We start from the raw sequence: 13,539 nt of genomic DNA on the forward strand, positions 1-13,539 counted from the left end.
TATCCACCACAGGCAGCTTTATTAAATGTTCAAATTGGTTATGGAAGTGCCCTGCCCACCTGCACTGGCCTCTTTCCCTTACCCAGCTAAAAAGACTCCTTGCAGACACACCCTCATGGCTGCTTTGCCTGCTGTGATCTCAGCTCCTTTCCAAATGCTTGCCTTGGCAGCTTCCCCTCCATCGTGCCTGTGCCTCTCGGACTGGGTTCCCATGGTGGTTGGATATTGAGCTGCTTGTTAGAGGAGGAAACAAGGGCTGTTGTGTACAATGGCAGGCCTGAACTGGCCCTGAGGCAGGGCAGACGCTCTCCCAGGTGGGACTTGTCAGGGCCCAGGGCAGGCATCCTGTCTCTTTCTCAGAGAACAACAGGTTATATCTGACCAGATTGTCTTCTCTAGGGAATCTGGTTCTCCACCAACTCCTGGGGGATGCCTGGGGCTTGAGTCCATGCCAGGCTTCACTCCTGTCCAGAACTTTTCATTCCAGAAGTTTCAACCACTCAGCCAACCCCCCGCCCTTTGCTGCATTCTCTTCTCTGATTCTGTGGCTTACACTCTTCATTTTCTATGAACTGTGAGTTTCCCTTCTGGCTATCCTTGGTTCCTTCCCTTTAGTTTGATTGTGAATAGGGTCCTACTTTGCTTCTAGAAACTTCTTTCCTTCTACCTCTCATTTGGGGGATACTTTACTATACTTCTTTTGGGGGATTCAAGAGTGTTTATGAATTGTTTCTTAAGTGGGCAAACTGCACATACTCTTTAGAGCAGTTTGTGTGTGGGAGGGTGTGCGTACGTGCAGTTTGTGTGTGGGGGGGGTGTGTACGTGTACATATGTGCTTCAACACAACTTCAGAAGAGAGGTTCCGCTCCTGATTTCCTGATTCAGAGAATGAGGTACAGAAGATTCAACCCTGAGTAGTGAACAGGGGAGGGCCAGGCAGCCTGAGCTCCAGACCTTGTTCTCTGTACATCACCATCTTATGTGACAATGGGACAAGTCTCAGTGTCAGAGCAGCAAAAGTACTGAGTTGAAACATTCAACCAGGGGAATCTTTTACAGATTATGCCCTCATGAAATGATCGATTTGGCAGGGGTTTGGAGTAACACATGTATGAATTTATTGTAGGAATGTATTAGATCAGTTCTCTTCTCCTCCGTCCTGAGGCTTTGGGATGGTTGCTGACTGGTTCACTTGTAGGAGTTTTCCTGTTCATAGCGCATGAGCAAAATGAGGGTGAGAAAGTGCACAGAGGAAACTGATCATTGACAATTATTTGAGCTCTTCTGCTCCCTCTATCTGATAGTGCCAGCGACTTCTTAACTGGCATGGACTGTTTGCTCTAAGATAGTTTCCTCTTTTCACACAAACTCACAAACTGGTGAACTGTCATACTGTGTCTTTTCAGGAGTATCCAAATGTAAGGCTGGCTGACAGCTAGTTTGTTGACTCCTAGAAGATAATAGCTATTGTCTCCGAACAGATTTGTTTCAAAGATTCTTTACCTGAGTTCTGGAACCACTTGTGAGGTGAAAGATCTCTATCAAGCTGGGAGGAAAGGCCACCATGTTGGGTGCAGCCTGCAGGGAGTAGACTCAGCCATTCTATTTGTACACCCTACATCTCTTTGTGGCTGTGGAGGACCAAAACTTTGAATGCCCTTTCACTATTTGCTGCAAAGTGTCCCAGGCTTTTCATATCTTACTTGCTGAATGGGTTTGAATGGTCAATGCAATCTAAGCTATACACATGGGAACTCAGATAAGCTATACAGGGAATTGTATTTAATCAAAGACTTCAAACAATAGAAATTAAGAGGCAATGGTGTGTTTGTACATTTAGGTTTCACTCTAAAAAAAATAAAACCAAACTGAACAAAAATTGATCTCAGTGCTTAAGAGGAAAATCTGCTTTTAACAATTTCAACAAAGGTTGATTCCCCCCCATCTTAAAAAGCCCCGTCAAACTAACTTCTTAATGATTTATTAACCAATGAGGAAATAATGAGGACTACAATTCCTTTGAATTGTATAAACCTGCATAAAAGATAGATCAAAATGACAGTCCAAGATAAATGAATGTTGAACTGATCTATTGAACTCTTCTAAAATACTCAGGTCGAAAAGAAGCCTAGATCCAGGCTACCTACTTGAACAATAAAAAGACCAGCTCTTGTTGGTTCCAGTTGAGGATGTGGATGGTATGCTTTAGGTCCAGGAGGAAGGTCAATCAGCTAAATATGTCAGAACCCTTGGAGCAGAGGGAGAGCTGTGTGGACAGGCCTTGGGTTTGACCTCAGAGCCTCACCCTGGGTAAGCTGGCCACCACCACTTGGCTGGTGCTCATCACAGCCTTATCTTTTGTGTTTTGAATCTGCTTTTTGTCTTGTCATGGTCTGATGAATATTTGTTAAGTTCTTGTTACTGCTGGTACCAGCTGCATGCCATGGCCATTATGGTAAAGAAGACACATGCTTTCGGCCCTTCAATAGTAAGATCTGGATGAGAAAAACCACTTATTCATCATGTATCGCTACACATACCTGTAATCCAAGCTACTTGGCAGATGAAGGTAGGAGAATTAGGATCTGCGGTCAGCCTGGGCAAAAGAAGAGATCTTATCTAAAAAAAGAAACTAAAAGCAAACAGAATGGGGGGTGTGGCTCAAGTGATAGAGGTCTTACCCAGCAAACATGAGACCCTGAATTCAATCTCCTACACTGCAAGAGAAGGAGGAGGAGGAGGAGGAGGAAGAGGAGGAAGGAAAGCAGAAGAAGAAGGTGGAGGAGGAGGAGAAGCAGCAACAGAAGACGGAGGAAGAGGAGAAAGAGGGGAGGAGGAAGAAGAGATGGGAAAGGAGGGAGAAGAGGAGGAAAGGAAGAGGAGTATGAGACGAGGAAGAAGTAGAAAGGAGAGGAAACAGAAGAGGAGGAGGAAGAGAAAAGATGAGTGAGTTATTTCCAGATAAAGAGAAGGCAGTTTGGGAATGGGGATATTCGATTAGCTCACAAATGGATTTACTGTTACAATAAACACACTATAACTTAAAGGCATCGGAAGTCATAAATACATGAGATACCCGTTATCCACTGAAACTCACAGCTTAGCAGCAGCTGTCCACCTTGTGGTCATGTGGCTGACTTGGGGCTTCTAACTGCGGCCCACTGCCCGAGTTTTGAGAGCAAAGCCTCCTGCATAGTCCTGGCCTGGGAAAAGATCCAAATGCAAAGTTCTAAGTGGAACGAGCAGGGTCATCCATCTAGAGAAGGACTGGTGTTCTGTCCACTGCATCCTGTCTTCCCTTCAGAGTAAAGGACGGATATCCTTCTCCGCTGTGGTCACAGTTGGGAGGGATTGCTTTGTGGGGAGTGGACGCGTGGTGTAACGATGCCTTGTGTATGAAGACGGCAAGCTATTTTCTCTTCTGGACTCTGTGATCTGTATCATGGTTTGATTGGCTGGAAGCCAATCTCAAGCTAAAATTCCTACCCTGCCCCACCTCCCCTTGGAATACAGAGGTCATTACGTAGTACTCATTGTGTATTTCTGTATTAACTCCTTTCCTGTCTCCATTGTATGCTGGTATCCATATCTTTCTACTTTCCCATTCTCTCATACACCTAGTTTATCAGAGCAGTTCTGGAATACAGGAAGTTATAAATAATTAAAATGTATTAAATTGCCTGGGCCTAGGGTGGAATTTGAGAGCTTTGTTTTGCTCTTCTTTGCTGCCGAGGGGCGAGCCGAGCCATCCTGTTGCTCTCCTGCCTTCCACTCACTTGGCCTTCCCATAGACCTCGGCGGTTTTTGCTGCTGGGTTTGCCATCCAGGCTTGGTTTAGGTTCTCCCTGAATCTTTGTCAGTAACCTTGGTCTAAGGAGCCTGGGTGTCTTTTCCCCTGAGCTCATACTTGAATCACTCCACAGGTTTGTCTTGCCTTTCTTGTCATCATAAATTGTAATAGTTTCTTTTGTCTTAGACACAGAGGTACAAGGAAGGGTTAAGAGCTGTGGAATGCTGGGTGCTTGCTCCCCAAATCCCTGTAGTCTGGAGCAAGGAGATAAGATTAAATTTTGCAAATCTCTTTACAAGTCCAGTTGAAAATAAGAACCTCCTTACTTTTCTTAGAGGGATAGATCTGTCTGATAGTGACCCTGAGTTTGTAGCCAAAGGCAACTTTTAGAAACCTTGAGTGGTATTGGGCTCTGTCACTGACTGGTAACTCCAGGTTAATGGCTTTGTTGTATGGTTTCATTGTTCTCAGTGGAGTGTTAGCTCCTCCCCATAGTCCAGGGGATAAAAGGTGAATTGTTTGGTATAATATCTAATGATCAATATATATATATATATATATATATATATATATATATATATATATATATATATATATATATATATATAACTACTACCATTAGTCTGCCTTCTGCTTATTTGTCACATTAGTTAGTTGGTCTATCTTCTGTAAAGATTATTTATAACAATTATGGTCATTACTATATCCACCATAGAGGAACCATATGAATACACACTTAACATCTTTATTTTTCTGTAAACTTGCCTTTTATAAGTGCTCACTCCTTCTTTTCTTCCCTTCCCTCCCTTCTTTTTCTTCCCTTTTTTGTGCTTGAGCTGAGTCTTGAACTTATGGCCTCTTGCTTGTTTGGCTCTTTTGTTGATGGATGATGCTCAGTCCCTTGAGTCTCACTGACTTTATCTGTCAAGGACTTTGAACAGGACCCTTAGATCTCAGCCTCATGAGTTGTCAGGAGTATAGGGGTGAGATAACAGTGCCAGGCAACTCTTTGCTTTTACTTTTAAAAGCAATGTATTCTTTTATTTATTATCTTTAAGGAATTATACAAAGGAGTTGCTATCTAACACAGCAGTTTAGGAATACAATATATCTTCATCAATATCACCTCTTTCAACCGCTGTTTTGATTCCTCTTTACTTCCTTTCCCTTAACACTTCTCATGACCAATTACTGCATATTCACTTCTGTGGATTTACTGCACAAACATGTGTATGTATGTGCATGCATGTGTGTGTCTGTGTTTGGTGTGCACACTCGGTTCCCACCACAGTCTTTCTAGAACATTGCTTGGCATGTCGTAGCCATGCAAATCTATATTGAATAGTCTTCAAACACCACCACAGTTTCATTAATGAGGCTTTGGATGATACTTGAAGCAGAAAGGGCACTCCTTTGACTGAAGACAGAAGCTCTTCCCAGGGAAGTGGGTGCTTGAAAGACCCAGGGAAGACATGGGATGCATTACTCTTTAAAGGGGCTGCTTGCTCAGGATTCTGTCACGAATTACCACTAGTCTTTGTCACCAGATTGTGGAGTGCCCACTGAGAGCTAGGGAGAAACCAAATGGGAAACCTCGCAGGTGCCCACAGAATGATGTCCCTTTCGATTTCTGTGCAGGGACAACATTTTGGCAGGATCAATACATGTGAGTATCTTAGAATCCTCATATGTCAAGAGCATTTTTCATAAGCAGTCTCTGATCTGCTGACCCCTCTGGGATTAAGAAAGCTGACTGTAAGCACATAGCTAACAATACCCTACGTCCTGATGCATAGAGGAATTCTAAGATGAAGTTGACTCAACACAGGTTCACGCTGAATACACTATGTGTGGAAATTCTGCAAAGCAAGGCTGAGGCACCAAGACAAAGCCCATAGAGCTACTTACACCTGAGGGGGAACAGGAAGCTGACATCCAGGGACAGAGACAATCAAACAACTTTTTTTTTTTTTTCAGAGCTGAGGACCTTACTGTTAGGCAAGTGCACTTCCACTAAGCTAAATCCCCACCCCCCACTGCCTCTTGTCTCTATATTTCCTCAATATTTTCCTGACACTTTCACAGAATGTCTTTTTATTTAAAAAAAAAAATCTTAACTGAGGATCATTTCCTTGAGTATGCACAAGTAAGGGTGAATGTTCTTATGTTCTGTATACTTCCCGAATTCTGAGTGAATGCATGCTTTCCTAAACAGAGAAAACAAAGCAGAGCGGTTAAGTTTTGCCCTAGGTCATTAGTGTACAAGTTCAGTAAAGGGAAACTATATTCACCTTTTTTTTTTTTCGCTGTGGGGCCTGAACTCTGGGCCTGGGCACTGTCCCTCAGCTCTTCAGCTCAAGACTAACGCTGTACCACTTGAGCCACTTCTGGCTTTTTCTGCTTATGTAGTACTGAGGAATCGAACCCACGGCCTCATGCATGCAAGGCAAGCACTCTACCACTGAGCTACCTTCCCAGCTTTACATTCACTTTTTATCAATTAAATCCTATGAGTCCTTTTCCTCCCCTTTTTTTTCTAACTACATCCTAATTCCTCAGATGTAGAGGCTCTACTCTCACAGCAATATTATAGCATCCTCTTCAAGAAAGAATATTAGCAGCAGCCATTATATACTCAGGAAACATGGTCTACCCTACCCTGACGCCTACTGGTAACTCCTCTATGAGATGAGTTCCTGGGCAGGTTTTGGACTTTAAGCTACAAGTTAGTTCTGCTATGGCAAAGGGGCCACAGGCAGGACCAGGAAGCAATGCTGCTGTGCAGACTGTGGGGAGCCTATATGTGCTGAAGGTCAGACACTGACCCAGGCAGGAACAAGATGAGGGGAAAGCACATCGCCAGGCATTTGCTTTGCCTGTCTGCTTGTGCTCAGGACATCAATGAAGAAATAGATTCCTTTGTGCAACATATGTTTTAGATTATAGCCTGAAAGCTGTGTATGTGGCACATCAAAGATCTTGGCTGGCATAGCTAATTTGAGGGTAGGCTCATGCAAATAGTAAGAAATTTGAACTAAAGAAGACATCTAAAAGAAATGGGCTTCAGTTATTTTCACAAAACTTATATTGGAAACCTAAATGGACAAGGATTCTAGGAAAGGTTCTGGTGTATCGCCGGTGGAGCCCAGCTATTTAGGAGGAGGTAATGAGAGGGTCACAGTCCATAGATCACTTGGATAAAACTATGAGAATTACCTGAAAAAGCCAAATTAAAGCTGGGTGCTGTGGCTCACACCTGTAATCCTAGCTATTCAGGAGGCTGAGATCTGAGAATCGTGGTTCAAAGCCAGCACAGGCAGGAAAGTGCATGAGACTCTTACCTCTTATTTTCCAGAAAACCAGAAGTGGTGCTGTGCCTCAAGTGGTAGAACTCTAGTCTCAAGCTGAAGAGCTGAGGGACAGCACCCAGGCCCAGAGTTCAGGCCTCACAACTGACAAAAAAACAACCTTCAAATTAAAAGCAAAAGAATTGGTGGTGTCACTCAAGTGTCAGGACATTTCTCAGCAAGCTCAAGTCCTTGATTCTTCTAAAAAGGGGTGAGGAGCCTTTGTCCTTGAGTAGCAAATGACTGTGGTATCATTGCATGGAAAAGCCAGGGAACCCTGGGGGGAGAAGTGGTTTCTCTGAATGCTGTCTGCCCAGGCAGAGCCCTCTGCTCCTAGTCTGTTGGTATTCAGAATGAACAAAACATTGCTGTTGGAAGAGTTCATGCAGTTCTTCCGGAATGTAAAACAATTGAGAATGCCTGGAGGGAGGCGTCCTGAGCCTGCTGTGTGCACCCAGAGCACCTGGAGCTGCCACACCCCTGCGTCAGAGGGGCACCTGGGCTGGGGTTACAGGCCGGATGGCTCCAGCATGGTCCCAGCTCTGTGGCCTGGCAGCACAGACTTCTAAACCATTAAGGAGGAGAAACTGAACTCAGCACACCAACTCCCATTATAGTGCACACCTAAGGGAAAGAAACTCCTACTTATTCTGTGTTTTTCTTTTTCTTTGGTGGACTTTTGACCTAAGGGTTTAGCTTCACATTCTGGGCACTAAAATGAGCCATACACCTCTGGGTATCCAAGGATATTGTTTCCTTTGATCATCATGACAACCTTCTGCAGGGCAACCCCATGAACACGGCCATCTTCCAGAGGAGAGAGGATGGGACTGGTGCAGGGGCGCAGGCCTGGTCCTGGCAGGGCTACTTATGATAAGCTAACTTGTATAGTATTATGGAAATGTAAACCCCAGTTGAATTTCTGCAAACAAAATGCCCAGGTGCATCTGTGGGCTTTGACCACAACCCTGGCTGAGCATCCGTGCACTGGCCACTTGTCCCTGCACGCACAGCATTGCCCCTCTGCCCCCAAGCAATCCACCTTTCTCTCTTGCAAGTGCTTTGCTTCTCATTTCACCGGCTTATTGAAGGTGAGCCCCAGCTTCCTCTGGGCGCGTCACACTTGAATTTGTAGGTGCTCTTGTCAGCCTGACCTCCCACCTGCGGATTTTGATTTGATTAACCCCTTTGACTCCTAGCTTTCCTGGTTGTCTCAAGGTGGGATCTTATGCCCCAACCACAACCCTTTAAAATTCAATTTCAGCGCCTTTGCCAGTGTGGCCAACCCTGAGACCCAGCAAGTCTACACATCTGTCTTAGCATACCCAAAGCCAGCAGAGAACCTGCACAATCATTTGGCAGCTGGGTAGGTTCGTCTTTCAGCCCACATGGAGGTGAACTTGAAAATTCCTTCAAGCTTCCGTTTGCTACAGAGAATTTAAACCCGAGCACTAGATGGAACATGTGGCCCTTGGGAGGGTTGGATGCAGCCACATGTTATGGTAGTGAAATGATAAACAGGTGGGGATGATGCTAGGAAAATGACCACTCCGAGAGAGTGATAATTCCCAAATGAATGAATGAACTCACATGGCTGCCTTTGGTGGCTTGGCTCTGTAGACTCTCTCTTCTTCCCACAGTCCATTCACAGGCCATGTGGCATAGTTCATCAGCACTCTGTACTGAAGTTCAGTTTGATAAGGATCTAAGGAACTTGAGAGGGAGATGAGGGTGACCAGTCACTCAGGCATGGATGCCCAGTTTGGGCGTCCATTGTCTGGACTTGACATTGGCCCCGTTGCATGCTGTCTTTGTGATCCTGGACAACTCACCTGACCTCTCAGGGCGTCCATCTCTTCATCTGCAAAAACAGTGATGGTGACAGTGGCGCCTACCGCAGAGGGGTGCTGTGAAGACAGGGGTTGTGAGACACAAAACTTCGCATGGCACAGATTACCTGGCAAGGTGCACACAGCCCGTGAGTGGGAGCTGCTCTTCTCTCCCCGAGAGCATGGCAGACATCCTCTCCCCATCACGGGCGGACTTAATAGGTTTTCAGTTTCTAAAAGCCTCCCCGTGTTTTCTATCAACCAGGCATAGGTAATGAACTTGATGTCTTCATAAAGCATGGTATTTTGTGGTGATTATTTTAAGCTCTCTCATGCATTGTCTCATTTCATTAGGTAATGATCATTATGACAAAACAATAAAAAGAGTCCTTTAAAAATGCTTCTGGTGGTACAGATGTCAAACACCAATTACCATAAACGTGATGGCAAGAGTAGCATTGTTTTTCTCACATGATGCTGTGCAATCATTTTCATTGTATGATTTAACTTTTTTCACTGTAGAAAAATTCCTTTTCTCTACATCCCACCTGCCCTGCTCTTGGTGGCTGTGTCATGGAGGGACACGTGCTTATGAAGTGGACACTTAGCTCCCCACCCCTGGTGGAGGAAACCCCAAGTGGCCAGGGCCTCCACAGCACATGGCACATTCTCGATTTCTTCTTATTAGTTCCATGGCAGAACTTAAGTCCTCATGTTTTGTCCAGTCTAAATGTTGTTGGGATTCATGGGAAGGCATGTGATGTGACTGTCCATGGCCTGTCTGTCCCAGGGCCCATGGATATTTCTTTCCTATGTGGATCTGAGATATGTGATTTGTCATGGGCCATAGACTTCATCCTTTATGTCTTCTACAAATGCTGTGATCAGAGCTAAGTGGAACTTAGGATTGAATGCAGGACATCATGGTCACTCCTGGAGCCTTGGTGCACTCAGCCTTTGAAACATTGCTGGCTGTGTATGGCAATAGTGATGCTACCCTTTGGTTGTATAGTGCTGGACTGATCATTGTGTTCTATATGCAGCATCTCATTTAAGCAGCATGGTTTGGTTACCTTTTTTTTAAATTGCTGGTTTATATGTGGAAATCTAAGAATTGGAAGAGGAAAGGGGTAGCCATTACATGATACTTTTATATGCATTCTCTCTTTCAACCTTCATAGTAGCTTTTGAGGTAAGCATATTCCTTCCTTACTAGTAAAATACTCAAGGTTCATCAAGAGTGTGGTGGTACATGTGTGTAATCTCAGCAATCTAGGAGGCAGAAGCAGGAAATGGTGAGCTTGAGGCTAGCTTAGGTAAGCTTAGGGAAGACCTTATGTCAAACAAGTGGTAGAGTGCTTGCTTAGTATGGGTTAAATCTCCAGCCTAGCCAAGCTATCAATTGATTAATGAACCATTCAATCAAATCTGAATTTCAAAGGTGCTAATTAATGTTTGGTGCTGGTGGCTCACACTTATAATCCTAGTTACTCAGGAGGCTGAGATATAAGGATCACAGTTTGAAGCCAGCTCTGGTAGGAAAGTCTATGAGACTCTTACCAGATTCCAGAAGTAGAGCTGTGGCTCAAGTGGTAGAGCACCAGCCTAAAAGAGTTCAGGGACGGTGCCCAGGCCCTGACTGCCAAGGCCCAGACCCAGCGAAAAGAAAGTGCTAATTTAGTGTATGATTGAATTGATATTTAAACACTGGTACATTGGGCAATATAACCAATATTCATTCTGTTATCTAGTGGTGGGCCAAACTGTATTATCGAATCAATGTAGTAGAAAGATTTTACTTCTCAGGATTAAAGTTGTTGTTTGAAAGCTCCAGAAACACCAAAATGAAGAAGTGCTGGAGGACAGGGGACATCTTATACCAGCCCTCCTGTGCATCAGGCCCACCACAGAGAACTCATCCTTTACCATCCCAGTGCGCGCGGTGGCGGAGTTCAACACAGACAATTCACACATGGTGGGGCTGGCGTGTCTGTTACTCTGCAGAACCCCTCGCTCCATCAGTACTTGATAGTGTAGCTAAACTCAGCACGGCTCCCCAGTTCTTCTGTGCAGACAGAATGCCACAGACCACCAAGAGCTAGTTCAGGAATGGCTGAGGAAGAGAACAATGGCTTTCCTCCCAGATGCTCTAATGTGCATTTCCAGGAAGTGTGCTCCCCAATCCTGAGAAATGACCCAGTTGACCAGACATGTGTTGGTGTCGGGGGGGGGGGGGGAGCTCTCCCACGTGGACAGTATCCTGCTTCCCCAGGTGCATCCCATCATTGCATGCTGATGAACCTGGCCTGAAGGAAGAACCTGGGCATGTGGTCAGAGTCATTGCTTGCTACGTCAAGAGAAAATTCATTTTCCTTGAGGTTTTTTTCCCCCAAGTCACATTTTATGGCTGGAGTTACTCAGCAAATTACTAGGTATAGAAATGCAAAGGTCTTTTTGCATTCTATCGATCTGATTGCAGTGTCATTAATTGAAAGATGGGGTGAGCATGATGGATAGTTGAGAACAGGATTTTACATTCCTGTTGGCCTATTGGAAGAAAGCTGCATGGAGCAGACAGAAGGAAGCCTTTTGGTCTGACATGACTGATTCTTTCTTTGTCAGTTCTTGTGAGAGCATTATTCAGCCCTAGTGAGATTTACAATGTGAAAGGGTGAACTGTGTCTGCCCTGAAAGGAAAAATCAAAACCCAAGTTGCTTATTTCTGGAGTTGGAAATAATCCATGTTGTATAACTTCCTCTTAGCGATTCCTTATAGATCACATTTACAACACCCCAATCTGACAACAGCTGATTTTAATCCATTTCACTTGTAATATTGCAGTATTTGCATTCATCCTCATCCCTATGACAGGAGCATGTGAAACTTTAGGAAAGGTGGTATGTGTTTGGGGATATTTGTTTTTAACATTATTTCCCTTATTTGATCATTTGACCTACTATTCCTTGGAATTTGCCCATAAATTCAATCGAGGATTTTTGTGTGTGTACAGAATTGTCCCCATACATATTTCATGGCTAGTTTGTGTGTGAAGGAAAAATTCTTCAGATTGGAAAAGAATATGCCAGTTTATGTTTCACCTGTTTGCAATGGCAAAGAGCATGTCTTTGCTTCCCAGTTGATTGCATGTTAATGAGTCTGGGTAGTTTTCTGTTGTGTTTCTCATGGTAAAGATTTGAAGCTTGGAGTGAATGGGAGGAACAGCTACATTTAAAGCACATCTAAATAGGCCACAGGTCTTCACCCACTCTTCCTGAGCCACGTGCCTTTGAAAACTTGCAGAGTTTGGTCCACATTCTTAATGACTCACCTCCTGTCTCCTCTTGGCCCTCCCATCCATGTTGTTCAGCTTGTCTCTCTCCAGGTGTTTTTTATTTTTTTTTTGTACCTAGCTGTTTGCAGATGTGGGTAGGTAGGATGCAGACATGGTCATGCCTGTGGCATGGTGTCTCTTTGGAGCACCTACTGAAGAAGTACAGAGAGCTTTCTGAGCAGAGACAATGGGTGTTGGCTGAGGGTACCACCTCCCTGACCTTAAGTTTGGTGACAAGTGGAAACCATTTCCTCTGGCTTGTCAGCTGCTATCAGAGTTGAAAAGAGGCTGCACTCACGTTGGGAGGCAGATTCTGTGGCTGACTGCACAGGCTGCCTTCCCCATGAGATTGTGTCTAAAAAAAAAATACCTCCAGCGACAGGCAGGCATATGCTGGTGCCTTGGTGTGAAGGAGCTCGCACCTGTGTTTCTTGCTCTTCCCATCCCAGTTCTGGAGTGAGGGGTTAAATGATCCCAGAAGCCCTGCCAGGTTTTGATTTGCTATTGTCTCAGCTTCCTCATAGGTTGTCTTTCAATGGGACTAACAGGAAGTGGCCAGGCAAGATACAGCTTCCAAGGACACATTCCCAGCCACCCACTTCCTCCACCCAGACCCCGTCATTTCCACCAGCTCCCAAGGGTCTAATCAAATCCTGAATCCATCAATAATCAGATCCACTGATCACATCATGATCCGATGAATCCACTGATGATCAGATGTACACTGATCACATCATGATCTGATGAATCCATTCACGATCATCACCCTGATATGATTGGATCATTTCAAAATCCATCATTGACATGGGCAGAAGTGAGCCTCCCCAGTCTCCCCCAAGTTTCTCCATCCAGTCAAGTTGACCAAACAATCAGGGCTAGGACTTCTCAAGCCCTATCACTGGGAGAGGAGGGAGGGGACGTGGGAGTGGTGATGAGGAGGATAGAGAAGAGGGTTTACAAAAAATGGTGTTCAGTAGACAGAAGTGGAGGAAAAGTCCTGGAAACATTTTATTAAGAATTAGGAGACAAAACCTATAGATTCAGAGGCAAGTCAATGACAGACTGGTGGGAAGTTAGGGGGCAGAGGGTCTGCAGGTCTGGAGTCCCAGGCACTGAGCACAGGGGCAGGAAGGCAGGACATCATGTCTAGGGGCATGGGCCAAGATGGACACTGCAGTCCAGAGTGAAACTGCTCTAGGCCTCCCTGAGAAGGCAAGGAGAGGAGTCTATTCTACACAGC

The 13,539-nt window shown here is 44.8% G+C and overlaps 1 protein-coding gene across 15 annotated transcripts in view; it reads left to right on the top strand.

Moving 5' to 3' along the window:
• LOC138815266 (hepatoma-derived growth factor-related protein 2-like) overlaps window positions 1-13,539 on the top strand; it is a 256,847-nt gene that overhangs the window by 44,451 nt on the left and 198,857 nt on the right. The window lies entirely within an intron of this gene.

Source organism: Dipodomys merriami, unplaced genomic scaffold (assembly GCF_024711535.1).
Source record: "Dipodomys merriami isolate MVZ:Mamm:240054 unplaced genomic scaffold, mDipMer1.0.p SCAF_1084, whole genome shotgun sequence".
Classification (NCBI taxonomy): Eukaryota; Metazoa; Chordata; class Mammalia; order Rodentia; family Heteromyidae; genus Dipodomys; species Dipodomys merriami.